Here is a 23,559-nt window from a genome sequence, read left to right on the forward strand (position 1 = left end):
TTTATCTTGGGCGATCGTGTAAAATGTATTCCCATTTATCTCGTACCCTTGGAAAGTCGTTATAGTCGAAGATGGTGTCTTGGCCAACATGTACAGCTGATCTACAACATGATCGTCATTCATTAAATGTTTTCTCAACCAACTACCGAAAGTCTCCATGTGGGCCTTCCTAATCCAGGATTCAGGCTTCCCAGGGTTGTCCGAGCGTAAAATATTCTTGTGTTTCTCAAAGTACGGAGCCACCAAGCTGGAATTGGTCAGAACTGTGTGGTGTGCTTCAATCAGAGAATGGCCGTCCATACATATCGTTGATTTCCTTCCGATCGTGCCTTTTCCACTTAGTCTCCCTCGTGCCGCGATCGAGGAAGACCAATCGGCTTAAGGTCGGGAACAAAGTCAACACAAAACTCAATTACCTCCTCATTTCCATAGCCCTTGGCGATGCTTCCTTACGGCCTAGCACGGTTACGAACATATTTCTTTAATATTCCCATGAACCTCTCGAAGGGGAACATATTGTGTAGAAATACAGGACCGAGAATGGAAATCTCATCGACTAGGTGAACCAGGAGGTGCGTCATAATATTGAAGAAGGATGGCGGGAACACCAACTCAAAACTGACAAGACATTGGATCACATCGTTCTGTAACCGTGGTAGAACTTCTGGATTGATTACCTTCTGAGAGATTGCATTGAGGAATGCACATAGCTTCACAATGGCTACTCGAACATTTTCCGGCAGGAGCCCCCTCAAAGCAATCGGAAGCAATTGCGTCATAATCACGTGGCAGTCGTGAGACTTCAGGTTTTGGAACTTTTTCTCCGCCATGTTTATTATTCCCTTTATATTGGACGAGAATCCAGACGGGACCTTCATACTGCTCAGGCATTCAAAAAAGATGACCTTCTCTTCTTTGGTCAGAGCGTAGCTGGCACGACCTTGAAACCGTTCCGGATGCCGGTCATCAGGGTCTTTCAAACTTTGCTGGTCCTGCCGTGCTTCCTTTGTATCATTTGACTTCCCATACACGCCCAAGAAGCTTAGGAGGTTCACGCAAATATTCTTCGTAACGTGCATCACGTCGATTGCAGAGCGGACTTCTAGGACTTTCCAATATTCTAGCTCCCAGAATATAGATTTCTTCTTCCACATGGCTGCGTGCCCGTCAGCTCCCTTCGAACTGATTGTCCGCGGGACCCTTTCCAAAGATGACTTTCAAATCCTTGGCCATATCAAATACCTCAGCACCAGTGTGTTCCACAGGCTTCGGCCGGTGATCTGCCTTGCCGTTGTAATGCTTGCCTTTCTTTCTTACTGGATGAACTTTCGGAAGAAATCGACGATGCCCAAGGTACACGTTCTTCTTACAATTTGGCAAATGTACACTTTCGGTCTCATGTAAGCAGTGCGTGCATGCATTGTATCCCTTATTTGACAGTCCCGAAAGGTTACTAAGAGCAGGCCAATCGTTGATGGTTACGAAAAGCAACGCTCGTAGGTCAAATTCCTCTTCTTTGTGCTCATCCCACACACGGACACCAGGTCTGCCCCACAGCTGTAAAAGTTCATCAACTAATGGCCTTAGGTACACATCGATGTCGTTGCCGGGTTGCTTCGGACCTTGGATGAGCACTGGCATCATAATGAACTTCCGCTTCATGCACAACCAAGGAGGAATGTTGTAGATGCATAGAGTCACGGGCCAGGTGCTATGGCTGGAGCTCTGCTCGCCAAAAGGATTCATGCCATCCGTACTTAGACCAAATCTTATGTTCCTTGCGTCAGCTGCAAAATCTTTGAACTCTCTGTCGATCTTTCTCCATTGCGTTTCATCTGCGGGGTGTCTCAACTCCCCGTCCGACTTACGGTCCTCTTTGTGCCATCGCAACAACTTGGCATGCTCTTTGTTCCTGAACAGACGTTTCAACCATGGTATTATAGGAGCATACCACATCACCTTGGCGGGAACCCTCTTCCTGGGTTTCTGGCCCTCAACATCGTCACCAGGGTCATCGCCTCTGATCTTATAACGCAATGCAGTGCATACCGGGCATTCATTCAAATTCTCGTATTCACCGCGGTAGAGGATGCAGTCGTTGATGCATGCATGTATCTTCAGAACCTCTAAACCTAGAGGGCAGACAACCTTCTTTGCTTCGTATGTACTGGCGGGCAACTCGTTATTCTTTGGAAACATATTCTTCAACATTTTCAGCAAGTTTTCAAATGCCGAGTCAGCTACACCTGCCTGTGCCTTCCATTTCAGCAAATCCTAGTGCAGCCCAGCTTTTTCAGACCATCATCGCATCCGGGGTACAGCGCCTTTCTGTGATCCTCTAACATGCGATCCAAATTCTCCCTCTCCTTTTCAGTTTTGCAGCGTCTCCGTGCATCAGCAATGGTCCGACCAAGATCATCAACGGGATCATCACGTGCCTCTTCTTCACCTTCCCCTTCACCTTCCCCTTCACCTTCAGCATCCTCCATGAAAGTATCACCGAAATGAGCAAGATAGCTTTCATCAATGAAATCATCCCCTTCTTCATCTTCTTCCATTATAACCCCTCTTTCTCCATGCTTGGTCCAACAATTATAGCTTGGCATGAAACCGTGCCGAAGCAGGTGCATGTGAACATCTTTTGAGGAAGAGTAACCCTTCTGATTCTTACAGTTAACACATGGACAGATAACAAAACCCCCCTGCTTGTTCGCATTAGCCACTACGAGGAAATCTTTCAAACCCGTAGTGAACTCGCCGGAGAGTCGGTTACCGTACATCCATTGCCGATTCATCTGCATTATTATAATATAAAATATATAATTAACCATCATGCATTTGTTAAACTAACTAGCTACAAACAATATAAATTAAACAATGAACTACACATGCATATTTTATCAATGACACATCAAAGGTTCAAGTTGCTAACCGCGATCGAGGAGGAAAAAATAAATGAGAAAGCTCAAGTGTGGCTCCAACACTTCATATCATGTTTGTTTCATGCTCTTGGGGCATTTCATCAAACACCTTATGTGCATAAGAGGAACCAAAAGCAAACCTAACACCCACTTGTGAAGTTTGAGAAGAGAATGGCTCCAAATGGCTAAGTGTTGGCTGCTGGATGGGTATATATAGGGGGAGGGGCTTTAGTCGCGGTTGGCACGGCAAACCGTGACTAAAGGTGCTCGATTTTTAGTCGCGGTTGGCCTGGCCAACCGCGACTAAAGCCCCCCACGTGCACCAGCTGGCCACCGAGCGCCCCGGGCCCAGGCCTTTGGTCGCGGTTCGCCTCCCGAACCGCGACTAAAGGTCCCATTAGTCGCGGTTCCTATAGCTTCGCGACTTATGGGGCTGGACGGAAGCCTGTTTTTCTACCAGTGGTAGACGGTATGATTTTGTCAGATTTTCTTAAGCTTTGCTTACATTAAAGTCAACTTCCATAGAATAGTCTAATCCTTTCAAGGAACCTCAGTGACTTCTTTAATTGTCTCATGGGTAGCCAGATCCCTGCTCATGTGTCATAAAAATGTTATTTTTTTAAAATTTTGACTTGGCTAAATTTGGTGTATCGGACTTCTATGGCCACTAACTTTAAAAGGATAGCAGCCATGACACCTTAAAACAAATAAGTATAGGGAGTAGCCTTTTCTTCTAAATACTTCTAGTTTAACTATTCGTTGATAATGTATTTTGAATACTCCTTGCCATATTCGGAGCTAGCCGCTTCAAAGTGACGAGAAAGCCACAAAACGCTTTTCGAAAGAGGGCCTATAAGTTAGATGCCAACACACCTCCATTGTCCACAAAGGAGAATGGCTCGTGATCTAAATATTATAGTTTGACTTAGACAAATTTGGCCTATCGGAACTTCTACGGCCAATAACTTGCAAATCATGGCAGCCATGACACTTTAAATATTGAATAATCATTACTTTTTTTAATACATTTCGAGTCTAACTATTGGTTAATAATGTGTTTTGAATACTACTTCACCCTCTAGGTATTTTACATTGAAATATGGTAACATTAATATGGAGAGTTTCATCAAGATCTAGTTTCCATGTCGGGTTGTTTAAGAACCGTTTTACGCTTGATGGCAAATTCTTTGTTTCATCAAATACAAAAACTAACCATAAAACATATAACAAATTTCACATCATCACAACGAAATCATCGTTGTTCTGAAAGGGAAATAATCCCTAGCTTTATATTGTGACCATTGTGTTTATATGCTTCTCCAGGACACACCGAATTTTGGTAATATGTTGTAAGAGATGATGTGTTGACACATAAAGACAATACACGGTTTTCTTGTTCATGAGTTTGCGCAACACACAATGCCAACTCATTGTTGTATGGAATGGCGCTTCTTCTCCTCTAGTTATGTCGAGGGTTTGATCATTTTGGCTAGGACTGTAACGATATTTAAAATTAGTAAATATATCTCTACTTGGATATAATATCTCAATCCTTTGGTGAAACCTTAATACTCTTTTTAATTACCTCACGGGATAACAAGGTGCCTCCTCATGTCTAATAAAAAAAATATTATGTTTTGACTTAGACAAATTTGGCCTATAAGAACTTTTTCAGGCAATAACTTGAAAATCATGGCAGCCATGACACTTTCAGTACTAGATATAATTATTTTTTCTAATAAACTTGAAGTTTAACTATCGGTTACCAATGCGTTTTGAATACTCCACCTCCATGTATTTAGACTAGCCACAATGGGAGTATCATAAATAGTATCATGCATGCCATGTTGGCAAAAATCTGATGTGGCACACCAATTAATGGGATGAGGGATGGGAGTGGTATCATAATATGATATCGTATCATAGCACGTAATACTAGAAAACTTAATGGCAAACATATCATGTACACTAATTTGCATCGAGATTCTACAAAACATTAAACATGATGATACTATGATACTATCTTATGATACTATGCATTGTGGGGATAGTATCATAAACTAGTATCATGTGCATGATACTAGGGTATGATACTTCCCATTGTGAGTAGTCTTAACAATGAAATATGATAATATTAATATGGGTGGTTTCATCCAGATCTATTTCCATGTCGGGGCGTTTCATTAAGAACCGTTTTTTTTTTTGAAATTTTAAATATATAGATTAAACAATAACATTTGGATTACAATCATTCCAGGCCGTCATCGACACGCAGGTCGGGACCGAACCCGGCAACACGCCATAACTCAACTCTCTACGACTGAATTGACGAAGCCCATGTGCCACTTCATTACAGCATCGGTCAATTTTGGAAATATGCACAAATCTGTCTGGAGGCTACTTCCTCCTAAACTCTTTGACACTCTTTGACAATGATGCTAATTTCAGATCTGTTAGGGCTCTCTTTTCCTAGAGCTTCAGTCACTGTCAAGCAGTCAGACTCAACAATGATGTGTGAAGCGGTATTATCAATCACAAGTTGAAGCCCATTAAGAACTGTTTTAAGCTCGATCGCAAACAAATTCGTGTGCTAGCAGTCCCCGAGTGTCGGAAGGATCCACACCGAAATCGCAAAGATGCCTGGCTTCCATCACCTTGCCCGCCTCTTTGAAGGTTTGGAATGAAAGGAATGCAGGAGTCTTGAACAACAAGCTTGCCCGCCTTTAGTAATGATGTGGAATTTGAAATCTAGACTTCTTCTAGGTGATCGTGGGTGCTAAGAAGTTCAGTGAGATCATGTCTGGAGAGTAAAGCCGGTTGTATGCCTTTTCTTTTTTCATTTTTTTATAAAACTCCTCATTAATTAATAAATTGGGGCAAAGCTTTTGCTTCCGTTTAAAAAATAGTATTTTGTCTTGTATCGCATGCTAGTGGCATGCATAATCCACGGTAATCAAGTTGTAAAAATACTAGAGAAGTACCACACATATGTGGCATAATTAGAGTTTTCGGAAATAATTAGGGGAGAAATGTCTGGCCATCTCCATAGATTTATCTTTTAAATTTGGAACAAGAGGCACGTTGAAACATAATAGTAGCATGATTTTGTCAGGTTTTCTTAAGCTTTTGCTGTAATTCAAGTTAAATTCAATAGAATAGCCTAATCCACGGGGTATCAAGACAAACATGGCCTACGGAACTTCTATGCCTTATCTCTACTTACTTAAAAAGAAGGAACGTGTTCCCCCTTCTCCCCCTACTTTCGTCGTCCTTTTGGACGTTTGCCGTCGCCCACCTGCACCCCTTTTCAGTCGGGCGTCAACTTGGCCAGAATCGCGCCCCAATCACGCACCGGTAATTAAGATGAGCAAAAATCATGGCATCATCAAAGGTATGTAATGGTCGCAGAAGATATCACGTTCCAGATATGTACAGAAATCGCCCCTCATAAACAATCATATCAATCTCAATGCGCCTCGGTCTCGCTTTCCTCCGCGGCAGCCCTTCCCAGAGCACCGCCCCTGCTTCATGAATCGGCAGGTCGCCGTCACGCGCCGCCACGCCATATCCGGAGCTGGCCGAGCTCCCGGCGGCCGCTGCGCCGAGTACCCACACCGGCCGGCCTAGATCCACTTGCGGCTGCAGTTAGCTTTAACGAAGACGAGCACCTACTACATGCGCCCCATGCTCCTCCCTCCATTCTTCTACGCTGATGCTCCCAAGGTATGATACAATTACACAAATCCCTAGCACCGACCGTACTATCCTTCAATCCTTAATCATCTGGTCGTGCATCTGTGCTTGTTTACTTTTTAGGATAACTAGCAAAAGTGCCCGTGCGTTGCACCGGGAGAAAATATTTGAACGCTTCAATGAATCATCAGGATGACACTTTTCCTCTATACCATCGTCCACAAGGTCACGTTTTCTCTAATTCTAAACTGCCATATCCTAGATCATGAAGTGATCGACCGAAGGTCCTTAAAAAAACAGGATGAGATATGGAGCACCGAAGCTGATGGAGCATAATCAATCCACACAAAAACAATTAAGAAATGCACCACAAAAGACCATATATGTTTAAATTTGACTACTGTAATTGCAACCCACAGCCGAAAAGATTTTCCTTCATCCCGGCCGTCCTAATCGGTTCGTCGCAGTCTTGAAGGAATCGTGTGCGTTGCTATAGGACATTGTTATCCATCCAAGCCAAAAACATGAACATATAATATTACCGATATATAATATTGGTTGCATGAAGGAGTTTGTTCTTAACGTCCAACATAAGCTAGTCATGGAGATTCAGCAAGTGTCAGCTTTTTCACGAGGACCATTTGGAAGTGCTAATTGTAAACAAGTGCCATAACATCACTTGCAGAAAAGTACGTCTGAAATTAACCCTATTTTTGTTATATAATCTCGGCACAAAAATCAACATTAAACTAATAAGAATTTTGTAATATCACGAGTGCCCAAAAGTTGTAGCTTGAATTACCGTCAAATTGAGTAACCATTAGTAATTACACCATGATTACGTAAATAAATGGCAGTGAAGTAGGTAAAATTCACTTAATATCAAGCTTGATAATAACCATATGTATATAAGGATCAGTTCAAGTAAAATGCCATGGCTTGCGGCCGCTGGTGGTATTTATCCTATTCGACAACAATTTTTCCATGTTTTATTATTAATAAAATTGATGTATATCCCTTGATTGGAGGCTCCACAAACAATTACTGAAATTCTCCTAACTTTAAGTATCCAAATTCTTTTCCGGTGGACTATATTCATGAAGTGATCTGTCCAATACTCAAACAGTTTCCTAGAACATAAATATATTCAGAGAAAATAAAGTTGAACCACGGTGTGCAGAATTTGGATGTTCCATCGATCGGATCTTTTTAACTACGGTAGATGGCTTCCCAAAGTCATAACATGATGCACGTCCAGACTGAGCTCATACAGGAATACATGATGATCCACTGAAACCACCAATCAATCTCGCTCAAACTTCAATCATGAACTTGATCAGCCTGTGCTCAAACTTAAATCATGAACTTGATCAGCCTGTAGGTGCGGCCACCAAAATACCTCGCACCATGGGAGTTTTCTTATTTTGCCTTCCCGCTGAAGGATCCAAAATTGCATTGCACACTAAGCAATATCTGACTGAACTTGCTTAAACTCTCTCGACTTGGCAAGAAAAAGGCGCCAGGAATTTCATCATACTGAAGTCAGTCTTAGAGTAAAACATGTAACACTTCCCTGCTCGTGTTTGACCAATTGACCTGCAGGGCTAGCACACTGATTATTTGGGAAATCCAAGTACGTTGAGACCACTACTGGGCAGAAATCTGCTCTTTCCCTATTCCAGTTTGATCTGCCCGGCCCTTAGCAGAACTTTAGGAAATACTACTACAATCAATTTTCAGTACATTGAGACCCAGTGCATGCCAATGGAGGATCGATGGATCTTTCTTGGATGGATGCTACCAGACCACCGCGAAGCTGGCTCCTGAGAAGCTCCACCATTGGTTAAACACCGTGAAGCCGATGCCTACCACCGTGTATTGCGTAGCTTCCGACCGCCGCCGATGCTACTGCACCAAGATGCCGACGATTCAACCTACCGCCCATCTGTTGGTTGTCGGACGTGCACCTCTCTCCACCGCCATGTGCTTATTGAGTAACAACCACTGAGCCAATCGGTGGACAACAGTGCCGATGCTAGGAGATGGCGGTCATGTTACAGGTATGGAGAATCGTATGTGCACTAAGGCCAGGATATGAAGGTGGAGCCAAGGCCGCATGTTGAACCAACCATGACCACTGTGCGCACAACCAATCCGGAGAAAACCGCCGGTGTTGCTTCGTGTGGTGAGGCGTGCGGCGGCTGACCAGCGATCAGATGGGAAGCAAAGAGTTGGCGTGGAGTGTAGATGTGACCGGCGGCGGAGCGTGCACGCGTGGGATCGGAGGTGCCACCAGAGTCAGATCAGGAGCGCCGTTGTAGTCGGCAGGGTGAACGGTGCGCCGGTCGTCTAGGGGTTTCCGCGCCAGGATCAGATGGACGTTGTGGGCACTTGTGTCCTTGATCGCTTGTGTCTCATCAATCTCTGTATCTCCTAGATCTCCGGTGTCTTTTTATATAGGAATCATGGGGAGAGAGCTAGGAAACGCGTCCACCGCAAAACCTAAATCGGATCGACCTGAGGTTGTTTCCTTCACGAAACAAACAGAGCGAAGCTCAAAAGGAAACCTACAACACGGTGCAACATACGAAGGCGCCTTTCACGATGGACGAAAGCGCATAGTGACGGACCAAACCACGGAAACACTTCTCCCTTTATTATTAGGTATAGATAAAGAGTGCATGCCTATACATACGAGATACCAGTTAATCATCACTCGGGTGAGTTGAGAAGAAATGCTTCTGGATCAGTAGATCTTGTTCGGATAGTCTTTAAAAAATATATTTTGATTGACCATGTCTTAAATTAATCGTGTAGCCAACAGTCTTGAATGCCTACAAAGTAAGTCAGTAACGGGCTATTATTGTGGCAGTCCAGTTTGTTGACTACTGAGTGTTGCACTCTGGTTTTCGGATGTATGCAAATTAAGTTTTCTGATGTGGATTGTTTTGCCATGGGGTAGATGGATGAAGGAGAAGAGCCAAGAGACGAATGTAGATGCAGTTAATCACTGAAATCCAATTTGAGCAAAGAAACGGGTGGTTCACTGAATCACTGAAATCCTGTATGCAGAAATGATGTACTACTGTCATTGTTAACTAGAGATCTCCGTTTTAATTTCAGAGAGCGTGCTGCACTGGAGCCATTATATCGCCTCCAATATAAACCAGGAGAAGGACATGTTCATGGGAAAAGGGAAATCCGGATCTATTATTTTAGCTTGTGAATAATGAGGAATCTTGCTTTACTCTCTGTATCACTATCATCAAACTGATCATCTCCTACTACAAAGGATGAAACAAGGTTTAATACCTCCAGTCTTCTTCTAGATCTACTTCTTTTAGTCAATTCGTTTTCACTATGCAAGTTTAATATGGATTGCAATTTATCTTGAACATTTGGTTAAGAAAAAACAAAATAGTTGCTTCTGTTTTCCTGAATGTGTAAATTAGATGGACTTCTACTCTCTAATGGATTAACAAAGTTTTGGAGGATAATTCATACAACATCATTGAGATTTTGATTTCTTATTTGCATTCAATAGGTTCAAGTGGATTTTATTTTGAAAGTTATATTTCTACACATTGGTGCATGTTCTATCAAATGATCTCTTGGATGAATACTTTTGAAACAATGGTACAACCAAAACCAAGGTATACATCAAACTAACATGTTCTATTTATTTTAGGGCGTTGCAACGCTCAGACACTTTTGTTATTTTAATAATAAAAGCAATAAGGCATCTCCTTGTCCGTTTTTCTCTCCCATTCCACCCCTATGGACATCGTCCCTGGCTACTTCCTCTCCGGCGCCCTGCCCCGCCACCATCCTCCCTGTTGAGCCGCCTGCCACCTTCTTCTCCACAGCGCCTTGCGCCTCCCCTAGCCTCCCGCACATCCCCAGAGAGTTCACTCCACGTGCAGACTCCCGAATGGCGACCCTGCAGACGAATCGGTGTGGAGGTGTGGCTTGAGAGGCAACCCTGCAGACAAATCGGTGTGGAGGGGTGACTCAAACGGCGATCTTGCCTTCCAGCGTGCCGCCCGCTCGCATCCAGCGACATTACAGGCGGTGGAGCAGGGGAGTTCATCAGTTAGCGTCGTCCCTTCCCCATACACTCCGGTAAGATACGGGCGCCGAAGATACGGTAAGATACAGGGACCTCCGTCGTCGGTGGATCCGGCCTCAAAGCGGCAGGATCTCTTCTCCAAGGAGCACCAATCCACCCCCTATGCTCTCGGTTTGCGGTTTTTTTTAAAAGAAATTCTATATACTTTTATCATCTCAAAATTCAGTAAAGAGTATTGAAAGCTGTAGTTTTCACGTGGGTTTTCATCCAAGTGGCTGATCAGTACTAATTTCTGACTAATGACCTGTGACACATTCTAGGATAAGTTAGTGATTAGTTGTATTTGCAACTGGATAATGAATGTGGCATGCCACAAATGGAATGGCTATTCAAATTAAAACATCGCTTTCTTTCATGTGTGCAACAGTATAGGTGTTCATATTTTTTCTTCACCTCTCTTATATATCATGTGCTGTTTATTATGTAGTATAGAACAACTCTTCTATTTATAATTTGGAATGATACATATCTGGTAGGATCTATGCTGCTAAGAATCAGATTGTTGCCTCATTTTGACATTTCCCAAAGAGTTGTGCTAAATTATCTTTTTCTGGGCATCCTTAATCAATTCTTTGTTGAAGTGTATCCTCTAACGTGGTGGTTGTACAATTTCCAGTGGCTTGCCGCTAAATTATTGGTGCTGACCTCTTAAATTTACTAGCAAAGAAAGGCGCGGCGGCACGCCGCGCCCATTGTGGTTGCAAGTTGAAGAACAAAAGGTAGGCCTTTTTTAGAATATGTTGCATAGTTTCAATAGGAGAAGACATTGTGAACAAAATTGTTTACTTGAGGACTTTATTTATAAAGTTACAACACATGTAGTTAAGTTTTGAACAATTTGAGTCTGCAGCCATGAAAATGAGGAATATGAAGGCAGGAAGCCATCCCATGCTTTTATCTCTTATCGGCTCATGTTGGACATGTCAAATATTAGACATCGTAATTAAGGGGAAAAGAATGGGCTATCACTGCCAATATGCCATTGAATAAATCCACAGCACATAGTGCACTGATGAATATTTATAATTGTTGCCGCAAATTGGAAGTATGAGTATTATCTTACTTATTAGTGTGTGCAATCATGCAAATTTACCGGTCGTCTCAGTATTCTTGCATGTAAAATGAAGACAGAACCATGTGCCTGGTGTGATAAAGAATCAAAAAGAGTATTCTCTATTGATGTAGCTGGAGTAGAGTAAGAAACCTACTCGGGCTAAATCAATGCGAAGAGCACATGTCCTAACTGGTAGAAATAAAATACACCTCAGCTATTATTGCCTGTAGATATCTAAATATGTACTCACATCAGGTGGAAGACAAATACAACAGACACGCTGGAGGGCTACTATGTATTGTCGATTTTTTTTATACTGGAAGCGACGATCCAGTAGTGTCCAGTTCAAAAAATAAGAGCGACAGTAGATTGCAACATGAGAAATAGTTGAGGTGCTCATGGAGAATTAACTATTGAGTTTTTCTCTTGCTTTCTTACATTTTGTATGCTCGTGGAGAACTAACTAACAGTAAGGTTTTCATTAGTGATTGCACTGACCTGTCCAGCCTCAGTATCATCATCATATTCTACATGAAAGCAATAATGATTCAGAAACAGTTTCGAGTCTCACAAAGTCTAACGGGAGTAGTAAAATAAAAAAATAGCTAAATAGCTAAAAAAATGGAAGATGAACAAAACACAGCTGACTCCCACTGCAAGAGAACAATCTACATAAAAAATCAGAAAACATATGCAAGAAGAAACATGGATGTAAAGAACCTTATGGTGTTTTGGCAGGCCAAAGCCTAAGGGGCAATATATCGTGTAGGTACCATTACATCTCTATATATACTGCATAAGGTTTACGCCACGTAGTGCCTATGCGTCTTTAGTACGTATACGGTCAGTATCAACAAATGTATGCATGTGTTTGATGGCTAACGGATTACTACTGGACTGCCAAATTTCAAAATCAGTATCTCTGAACATGTGTTAGAACTAAGATGAGACATATAATGCACGCAAGAATTAGATGAATTTCTGAACAGCTGTTAGAACAGGGACACGTATCTACACCCTTCTTGCCGGAAGTACATCTGGCTGGGGCGATGAAAAGAAGACAGTGGAAGGAGAAAATGGTCGTCGACGCTGCCGGGCACCGGTGGGACAGAATGCACATGGACTTAAGACAGACCCGCGCTTGAGGCCACCGTTTCCCGTTGAGTTTTCGATGTCCAACGCCACACAGATGCCCGAGATGGCTCCGGGCGTTGCTCGAATCGCCCTGGAGCGCCAAGGCTGTCGCAGGAGGTGATGTGGCCCATGTAGCTGGTGGGGATATGTGAGGGCGCAGTGCAATGAGCTCTGCTTTGTCGCAACCCCATTTCCATACACAACACAGTTGCATTTCTATAGCTAATAACATGAACACAAGTTCTGAAACCAAGGCGGAAAGGAAACCCTGCAAAAAAGAAAATTAAGGATATGGATGGGTTGATAGAGTGCAAAATAAGCATAGAGAGACCTATAACACATAGATAAAACCACCCAAAAATAGTTATAGAAAAATTGGCTTGTAAAAAACTCAAAACCCAGAACAGGGAACTGTTCATTTCTTATTTTTTTTGCACAGGGGCAGGGAAACTATTGACGACCATAATGTATTGAATCTAAAAGGTGGATGGTAGCATAGGCAGTCATACACCATCCAAATCTCCGAGTAGATGTTTTTTATCGAAAGAAGAGTATATTAAATTGCACAGTAAGGGTAAGAAGCACACTCAAAACTGAATTACATGCTAAGAGTGTTTCCTACCTTTTGAAGCCCCCCTTTGTTTGTTGGCCGTCAGGCGATGTCTACAGCGAGGTGTGCTTCCTAACCATAGAGGAATGGTTAGGAAAGTCGGTGCGATGCCGCTCCTACCCGCGTGATACTCCCGTCGCTGATGTCCCTGTCCTCGACAGCGGCCCTCGGATAAAGCCGTAGGTGGCGGCGGCGAGGCAATGGAAAATCGGTAGGCGACATGGAAGGCGTGGGGATAGAAGAAGGAAAACATTTGTAATGAGCCGACCGATCGCGTCCGCGAAATCGGTCGCTCCAGCTCACACGCGCTCATTTCGCTTTCACCCGCGCCCCGCGTCGTGGCGCAACCTCCCGAGATGCGGCGCGCCTCGTCGTGCTCGTCGCCGGCGGCGTGGCGGAGGCTCACGCGGCGTCTGGCGGAGGAGCTGCCGGCGACTCGCGTCGTCGTGCTCGTCGCCGGCGGCGTGGCGGAGCCTCCCGAGACGCGACACGTCTCCTGCTCGGCGGCGTCGTGGCGTAACCTCCCGAGGCGCGACCGTCGTGCGGCGGCGGCGTGGCGCAACCTCCCGAGGCGCGCCCTCCGAGACGCGGCGCGCCTCGTCGTGGTCGTCGCCGGCGGCGTGGCGGAGCCTCTCGCGGTGTCCGGCGGAGGAGCTGCCGGCGACTCGCGTCGGCGCGGTCGTCTCGGCGGCATGGCGGAGCCTCCCGAGAGGCGCGTCTCCCGAGACGCGAGGCGCCTCACGATTCGTCACCGGCGGCGTGGCGCCTCGTCGTGCTCGCGGGCGGCGGCGTGGCGGATCCTCCGGCGGCACGATGTGCCTCCTCGCGCTCGTCGGAGGCAACCTCGCGGAGCCTCTCGCGCCGCGCGTCCTCCCCTCGTTGCTCTGTCATCTCCCACGGTGGTTTGGAGAGAGAGAAGAATATGAGTGAGAAGAGGGAGCATGTGACACGGTTGACCACCGCACCGCCCATCACATGGCTGTGGACCCTACCACGAAGAACAAAAGGCTACACACACCCAGGCCTAAAACGAAAACTAACACCACTGGAAGAATCAGACCAAACAGAACCGACCGAAAATGCAAGACGCACCAAAAACTGGACACAAAACAATAACAGAGCAGTTTGAGCCACGTGTTAGCACCACATTAATCCCAAAAAAAATTCAAAAAACTGAGAAAAATCGAAGCTGTTCAGGTTTGGTATAGTAGCTAGCATGTAATGGCGCGGCAAAGACGCCGCGCCTAGGTGGTACCTGCGAGTTGAAAAGCAGAGGAAATTTCATGGTATGTTGTACTTGTGAGGTGAGTACATGGCCATATTAGGAGATTATAATCTGACATAAAGAATGGGTTTAACACAGGGAGAGGGATAGGGCTCTGCAAAAATGCCATTGAGTACGCACAAGCAAATATGACACTGCAATTGTGCAAGATTTCTCCCCATGTATACACAGTCATATTAATCGGAAAATTATATATCCTAATTATCACAAAGAAATAATTTCAGAAGTGTATACCACTCAATAATTGCACAGTTCAAATCTTGTCATGCTAAACAATAAAAGAACGCCAAACACAAACTGGCCAGATTAAACTGATAGGTCATCTACAAATACATATTGTTCGTGCCTCCAGCTATGAAAACAAGAGTTCATATACTACATGAAAATACCGTGCTAGTCATTTTTCTTATCGGCAATCCCTCACTACCGCCGAAAAAAAAACTCTTAGCCTCCCTAGAGCTTGAACAACAAACTCCATTTCCGTGCAACAGGTGACGCTGGAAATTAGTGTCCTTGCCTCCTTTCAGAATGTTGCTCAACTACAGGCTGCAATATTTGAAAGAAAAAAAGAGACATCAGTTTGGTTAGTCCTGACTGTGCACATCAAGCCCCCAATAGCAACGATTCAAAGCCTATCTTTAGATACAATTGTACAGCTCATAGCAGTAGGCAATGCCCTATTTGTGCTGGTCTAAATTCAGAAAAAATTATTGCCTATGTAATTCAGTATGTATATTGTGCTTGTGCTGAAACAGAATTGGTGACCTGGGGTCTTCTCCTTGTCCCAAAAATGAAAGTAATCCGGGTAGCATTGTACGAATTAATCAACATGTCAATCATGCATCCATTACTGTTGTATATCATTCATGGCAAAGAGTGAAGGAAGAACACTTAGCAGCTGCACAATTGAGTTATTAAGGGCAGTCTAAGGACTAAGCATCACACATGAGAAAGGGACCCAACAATGCATATCGAGGCCTTCTGCATGTTTTCATATAAATGAAGCAAAAATGCAATGGGAGAGCAAATATATAGTACAAAGAGGTCGCACCTCATTCCTAAGTGAACTGGTCACATAGGTTAGAGCTAGTAAAAAAGTAGAGATATGTAGAGCCGGTGGCCCTTTTATTTGTTCAGCAGTGCAGTTGGGTAAAATTAAAACGGGAGAAATTACTAATCAGATAGGAACAAAATGTAAAGGGCATAGAGATTACTCTTTGAGAGGTACATTAGAACCATGAGGAGCAACATTGTTTAGTAGTAGTAAAGAAGCAACACAATAGGATTCAACACGCATTTACCAACTCTCAAAGACAGTTCAGAATAACAAAAATGACTCCAACAAAAGGATATCACGACACTATCATATAACAGGAGCCTGCAGTTACTACATAATAACAACTAAGAACCAAGCACTGCATCGCTTAAACAAAGTGTTCAGCACCTGGAGCTGTGTCACATAGATACATCGAGGATTTGGCACTTGCAACCTCCATCAATAGAAATTTGAGTTAAATCTATCACAGGACTTCCCAGCAGGAACGGCCGCGCCCGTAGGGTTATCGTGCAGCGAAGAATAAAAGACTACAACACTTGAACTCTATAAAGGACTGATATCAGATATCTCAAGTGTTGTGTATACTCACATCTAGAGAAAAGAGATGTCAACCGGGAAGGAGAATCATCAACCCTGATAAATGTTGCCTCCCTATCCTCGGTGCAGAACAAAGTATATTGGAGTCATTTTTTGAACTCAGACATATGGGAGTTAGGCAGTCCCTGGAGTGAGGGAGATAATTCTGCGTCATGGATACAAAGGGATCATCAGGACCATGTAGCAACCATGTTCACACACTATGTGCTAAACCATTTTTGAGAATGGCAGTAAATAATTGCATGGCTTCTTCCTTTTTGTCACCCTTAAACAACAAAGGTAGCATAATTTTTGAATCTCTGCACATCATCTGAAAACTCGTCGAGCATGTTCATGCTGAGATAGATTACTCTGAAAACTACGCAGTAAATGACACACCGGCAGCTATAAGCCACTGATAATCAGTTGCGACAGTCCCATCGCAGGAACAACCTCCCCATCCAAAATATGTTACCGATTCTTTTCTCAAAACAATAGTGTGGTAGTACAGACCTTCCTAAAATATCATATGGTCTGTCATGTAACCACCTAAATACAAACTGGTAAAACTAAGCTCCATTTCTTTATACGAAAAACGACTATAGGTAGCACTAATTCTGTGCAATAATCATCTTCGGATGCATCAACTAAAACCAACTTCAGCATTACTTGTAGAAAGGAATATAAGAGTGTGCAAAGGTGAAACAAAATTATGAAATATGCAAGAAACAATACGGAAAACATGCCACTCTATACTAAAAGACGACACTTCTCAATGAATTCCAGGTTATGATGATTCCAGTCTAGGCAAATTGTGCATATGTCATGAAAGGACATGACAGTACGAATTGAGCTGACCAAAAGGTCCAAATCAGAACAACAGAAAACAAAATAGAATACTCGGATTTGTACAACAATGGATCGGACCAGCAACATGCAAATTCTGGAAGGCGGTGGAGGTGTACAAAGTAATATACCAATATGGAAAGACACCAGTATTTGTCATCTTAAACTATAAATATATAAACAAAAGAACATGAAAATATCATCAAGTAATATTTGAGGTATACATAGGTTAGCAAACGTGACTGATAAGGATGCTGACAAAGCTCACCTGAAGCAACACCGGACGAACCAAATTGCAATGAAGAGCCATAACCAGTCCAGGCATTTGCACTGATGACCCAACAACGTCACCGAAATCCGAAGTACCTACAAAACAAATTAAAGAAATAAAACATTTTTTCGCAAATCCACCTTTGGCTTTATAAATACATGATTCTTTTGTGTAATTCAAATACATGAAGCATGAGGACAGACATTGCCGTGGAATTAACATTGTTTCTCTCATTTTAATAGCACTCAACATAATATAAGATGGTTGTTTCCAACACAAATAGGAAGTAGAACCATGGAGCCAATTAGTCAGCCGCCTGCCTTGGTGAATTTGCTAGCTGATCCTGTTAAACCGTAAAAATGACCTGACAACTCATCTATCAAACCAACCAGCCTGCAACAATTACTGCATGTTTAAAAGTGCACCTTCCCATGGCAGCCTACGGAACAGCAAATCGAATCAAGAACACACATGGATAACAGAACATCCCAAGAAATAACTCCCACGAACACTAATCTTCACCTCAACCGGGAGCAGCATGTACCAGCCAAACTAAAAAAAAACCCATGTCACTGGCGGCCGAATGCAAAAATGGGCAATCCGTGGACAACTCCAGCAGCACGGCAAGAGTGTCACCGGAAATTAGAGAAGAGGTTGTATGGCCACCTCAACTGATCTGGTATGAGCCACCAGAGAGAAAATAGAATCCCGTCAGCTCGTGCACCACTCCAACTCTGCCATGCCATGCTGCGGGCTTTCTCCCTAGCCGGCCACGCTTCTGCGTGCTCCGGCGGCGCTGCAGGTCGTCGAGTGTGGGCCGACCACCCGGTAGGGTCGAGGCGCCACCGCGAGGTGATGAGCTGCTGCAGGAAGACAGGAAAAAGCTTACTATCTAACATGCAAATAATTTCTAACATCCTAATCACAACAAATTTGCTCACTGAATTGTGCAATCATCTATTTTCTCACTGAATTGTACAATCAACTATTTGCTCACTGAGTTGTACAATCATCTAATATTTGGCAAAAACAGAGACAAAACTTTGAGAGAAGGAAAAATAATCATACCTGTTTTCCGTGGTGGTTGAGGTGCTGCAGGTCGGCCAGAGGAGATGGTGCAGGCTGGCCACGGTGGCTGAAGCGCTGTAGGTCGGCCAGAGGAGGTGGTGCAGGTCGACCACGCTGCAGGTCTGGCAGAGGAGGTGGTGCAGGCCGACCTGCGGAAGCGTGGCTGGGGGAGGAATTGCAGGTCGATGGAGGAGAGGTGGACGGAGGAGGCGGTGCAGGTCGTCCGATGAGGCGCTTCGAGGACGTGGAAGGCGGCTGGCGGTGAGTGGCGGCGGCGCCCCTAGGGAACCTTACCGCGAACAGAGAAACCAGAGAGCGAGCCTCCCCGTTTTGCCACGAATCGCGACACCGGCAGTGGGGAGCGCCGGTCGCTGAGTGGTGGGCGTTGTGCCGGGCCGAGGTTCCCCGAGGCGAGACGGGAGAAACGGTCAGCAGAGGTGGAGCCGGTCGGAGCTGTCCGTGCGCGCCTCGACTCCGGCCGCGTCGGGCACGCACGGGCGGGCACGCCGCCGGCCGCGTCGGCCACTCGTGGGCACGGGCGAGCAGGCCCGGCCAGGCAGCAGCCGCAGCTCGGCCACGGGCGGGCAGGCGGGCGCGGTTGTCGCCGGGCGGGGCGAGCCGTGGCCGGGCGGGCGGCGGTCGCCGCGACGGCGCGGCGTGGGCGGGACGGAGCTGGCCGCCGGCGTGGCTCGGCGAGCCATGGCCGGGCGTGGCCTGCCGGACGCCGCGGAGGTCGCCGGGGCGGGCCGAGCCGTGGCCGGGCGGGGCGGCGCTCGCGGCGACGGCCGCGGGCGTGGGCGGGGCGGAGCTAGCCGCCGGCTTCGTGACGCATCTGGTCGTGATCGTGGCAGCCGACGGCGGGCCGGAGACGCAGGACCCGATCCCTCGGTCATCCCTGCCGTGGCGGCGGACGGCCGGACTGGCGAAGCCCTCAGAGACGCCGGAGAAGGTCCCATGGAGTCTACTGTAGATGGAGATTGGGCAGCTCGTGAGGGACATGGGGAGAAGATTGGGCAGCTCGTGAGGAAAATTAGTGAGCGGAGGGGTAGGCAGGGGGTCGCAGGCGGGACGCGTGTTGCACTGCTGAACCATTCCTTGCACCGCTTTGACCTACTGCTGGACCGAAGCGGTGGAGTTGGGAATTTTATGACTATGTCCACCCAGAAGTGTACACGATGTAAAAACCACACAGGGTGAAACTAAAAAGAAACTGCAAGACGTCCCCTGAAATGCACACGAAAGATCCATGTAGCACAACAGAACACGTGTCAGCATGGCACATAGGCACAAAAATAATCCAAAATTCTGAGAAAAATGGAACTTGTTCAGCTTTAGTATAGTAGTTATTTGTGATTCAGGGAAGGCCCCTATAGTAGATCTCGGAGGCATTCCAAATGATCTTTTGCTGCCCCAAGGTGTTCATATTTGCTTGAACTGATCCAGGTCCAAATAATGTTCGCGACAAAGTATGGGAAAGAATCTATTGCTGCACAGCAGAGCTTATGCCAGATTGTGGGATCAACTGGCAGGTCATATGCGAACTTCCATCAAATGTAATTGAATTATGTTAACAATTAGAATGATGATGAACCAATTTGAATTAATACCCCAAATTGAATTGCTTTCTACATGTCCAACTGCGGTTGAAGTGAACATGGAACTGGTTGCAAGTCAGAATTAAGGTGCAAGCATGCCTTCATTTCCCGGGATGTGTCTCCACTTGGCGCCCAGCTACCGGATGCTCCACGGATTCTCTGATGCCATGCGAGATAGTACAGCTTAAGATGAAGATGGATGAGTTGTCTGATGTACATATTCAAATTTAGATGTGAAAAAAACACATACTCTTGTGTAGTATTTACGTGCCTGTAATGGAAATTGTACCGAATATCTGAGATCGGCAAAGACAGCATGAGCACCAAAAGCGATTTAAGCTCAACTGCCCAACACTGCTTAAATTTCAGATCAACCACAAGGGTAATAATTCTACGGAAGAAAATGCTGGTCTGATAATGTGTTGGAACTTGATGTGGCTGAATCACTTCCTGGGGTGACTCATACAAAAGAATACTGCTGTCTGACCTTAAGTTTCATTTTGTGACATTGGCTTTTCTTGCCATGGCTTGTGTGAAACCCGCCAGTTTGAAGAGGGGTAGAGCTGCTCATGGTTATGCAGTTGGAAACAATCTTGAATCAGATATAACTGTTGCGTGTGGTCTGACACAGTTGTATATGAGTGCTGAAAGGACTAAACATGCGCCGGGTGCCCGATGTCACTGAGTTGTAGAGACATGGTCATGTGCAAAGCGATGATTTCTGCTTATGCGGATTGTGGCTCGAGTTCTGAGGTTCTAAAGTTTTTATACCAGATGTAACTCTTAGGGCATATCTTCAACTGCAGCATGCTGGGATTCAGTTTATTTCAGTTCTAACGAAAAAATGAGCATATTGATAAGTCCCTACCGGAGTATACGCAAAGTTGCAAACGGAGGAGGAGATGGCGGCACATCTGACTACGAAGGACTGAACACACCGTCCCAAGCCGCGAAGAATCTGCCTGACGACTATTTACGTGAACTTCGTAGGCAAGCACTCGCGTTCAAGAACAGGAAAGAGTTGGCGGAGAAGAAAGCCTTGAAGGACGAGGCCGAGTCAAAATTAGAAAGGGGGAAAGAAGTTGCCCAGCTCGGGGAACAAAGTAAACAATCGATCGCCCCGCTCATAGTGCAAGCCGCCGATCCGGATGCCCCCGATATCATAGCAGCTGCGGCAGCACATGGATTGACTGTAACGAGTGCCAGAGAACAAGCGGCCGAGTTAGGTATCACTCTTCGTGCACTGCTAGGCCTTGATGAGGCGCCAATGAAGGACGTAGTATTTACATATGTGAAGAATGGCCCTCTCGTCGAGCCTGCGCAGGAAGAGGATCTACCTCGACAAATGCTAGGTCTGCTAAATTGGTACAAGGGTTACATAAAACATAAAAACGCCAAAGAGTATATCTATGCGGAAGTTAGATATGAGCATCACTTCAAACATTACTGGGTACAAATTCCTCTGAGTGAATTGTTCCAGCTGTTCAATCTGCGCGACCTCGACAAATCTATCATCGATTGCTACGTTATGTAAGTGATTTATAAAAGTCTACCCCATCTCGGTCACTGCCGGCCAGCTCTATATATATACATATATATATATATATATATATATATATATATATATATATTGTCCTAACTATCTTGTTGTGTACGCAATATATTATGCAGAATGAAGAAGCGGAAATGCGAATAAGGAACATCCATGATGTTGGGTTCATTGACCCACACATCGTTAATTCACATGTGTTAGAACACCACCCCGCCGACGTGGAGGATGACCTGTGGCGGTTTATTAGAAAACAGCAACAGAAAAGTGATATTCTATTTCCTTACCATTTTGGGTGAGTGTTTCTGTCTTGAGCACATTCTCTTTTGTTTATGGTATGTGGCTAATCGATGAGTTATGCATGATCGTGCATGTATCGTGTCCGCAGGTTCCACCGGATTCTTATGGTAATTAAAGTTCAGACCTCCTCGGTTCTCGTCCACGACTCTCGAATATGGATCCGGCGCTTTGGGGCGACATGAGAAAAATGATGCAAAAGTAATTATTTTCATTCATTTGCGCTCTATATCGATCGGCCTATTTCGTTCATCATTTCCTAATATCAAGTAACTAATTAATAACTCTCTTGTTTATTTAATTTTCTTTGCCTCGTAGGGTTTGGAGACGGTTCGTAGATACCAAGGTCGGTGAATTCAAAAAGGAGCTACATTTTAAAATGGCAGTGCGGACGATCGGGGATATTCAGCCACCGGGGACCAATCTATGTGGATACTATGTTTGTGAGAGGATCCGGAGATACTGCAATGAGCGGGACCAGACGTGTGAGAACAACATCCTGAGGAATAACCTCCGGAAGACGCTTAGTCCAGAAGCTCGCTTCCGACCACTTCAAGAGGAACTAGCTGGATGGTTGGCGAGGGAAGTCATCGATCCTAGAGGAGAACACTATTACGATGACGTAGAACTTTATATGCACCAGAATTTGTAACTAACTTATTCAAAATTGTATATGGTCATCCGATATTGAATATATATTGTATATGGTCATCCGATATTGAATATATATTGTATATTCCTCTTGAATTCTTTTTGGTTCTAATTTCAAATTTGTTTGAAATTGTACATTCATATGCATGTATGTATACAGTACCGTAGAATATGTGAAACTCCTTCAAAATTAAAACCCAAAAGAAATAAAACAATACAAATTAAAAAGAAACCAGATTTAGGGGGAGGGGGGCTAAAACCCTAAACCCTGCGGAGGCCTTTAGTCGCGGTTGGCCAGAAGAACCGCGACTAAAGGTCCTCCGCCCTGGCGCTCCCCTGCGGCCCACGTGGACGGGCCTTTAGTCGCGGTTCGTAAGGAACCGCGACTAAAGGGGGGGGCCTTTAGTCGCGCTGCTTTGGTCGCGGTTGGGCCACCGCGACTAATGGCAGTTGCCAACCGCGACCAAAGCCCTTTTTTCCACCAGTGAATGCATGGCGATTCCGGTCGGTGGCTCCCCTCCTAGGTTATACTAGGAGACGATAGACGGATCGGAGATCCCGTGAGTTAGGGCCTAGGAAAATAAACCGGAACAACTGAGTTGAGAAAAACTTTATATTTCAACTCCACTGCAGATACAATTCTCTCATAGCTAGTACTCCATCCGTTTCAAAGAATAAGGCATCCTCGCTTTGCGTGTTTCATTTTACTAAAAAATTCTCTAATATACAAAAATTGTTGGTTTAAAATTTGCATCATTAAAAAGTGTTTTTTAATATGAATCCAACCATATCAATTACTTTACAATATAATTAATATTTTGTT

General features: G+C 44.8%; 2 long non-coding RNA genes across 6 annotated transcripts; one reads left to right on the forward strand and one right to left on the reverse strand.

Moving 5' to 3' along the window:
* The first annotated feature begins 6,194 nt into the window (after positions 1-6,194).
* Positions 6,195-20,830, forward strand: LOC127302680 (uncharacterized). 5 transcript variants are annotated; one of them, XR_011745773.1, is made up of 3 exons: positions 6,195-6,644; positions 9,738-10,267; positions 20,003-20,830. It is a non-coding gene; the product is annotated as an uncharacterized lncRNA (long non-coding RNA). The 5 variants fall into 5 exon arrangements; XR_011745774.1 differs by having other exon boundaries at positions 9,738-9,917; XR_011745776.1 differs by lacking the exon at positions 20,003-20,830 and adding an exon at positions 9,577-9,652 and having other exon boundaries at positions 9,738-11,398.
* LOC127302679 (uncharacterized) lies at positions 15,041-17,890 on the reverse strand. Its single transcript, XR_007853072.2, has 3 exons — positions 17,574-17,890; positions 16,473-16,625; positions 15,041-15,372 (listed from the first exon to the last, which is right to left on the reverse strand). It is a non-coding gene; the product is annotated as an uncharacterized lncRNA (long non-coding RNA).
* Positions 20,831-23,559: the final 2,729 nt, after the last annotated feature.

Source organism: Lolium perenne, chromosome 5, assembly GCF_019359855.2.
Source record: "Lolium perenne isolate Kyuss_39 chromosome 5, Kyuss_2.0, whole genome shotgun sequence".
Classification (NCBI taxonomy): Eukaryota; Viridiplantae; Streptophyta; class Magnoliopsida; order Poales; family Poaceae; genus Lolium; species Lolium perenne.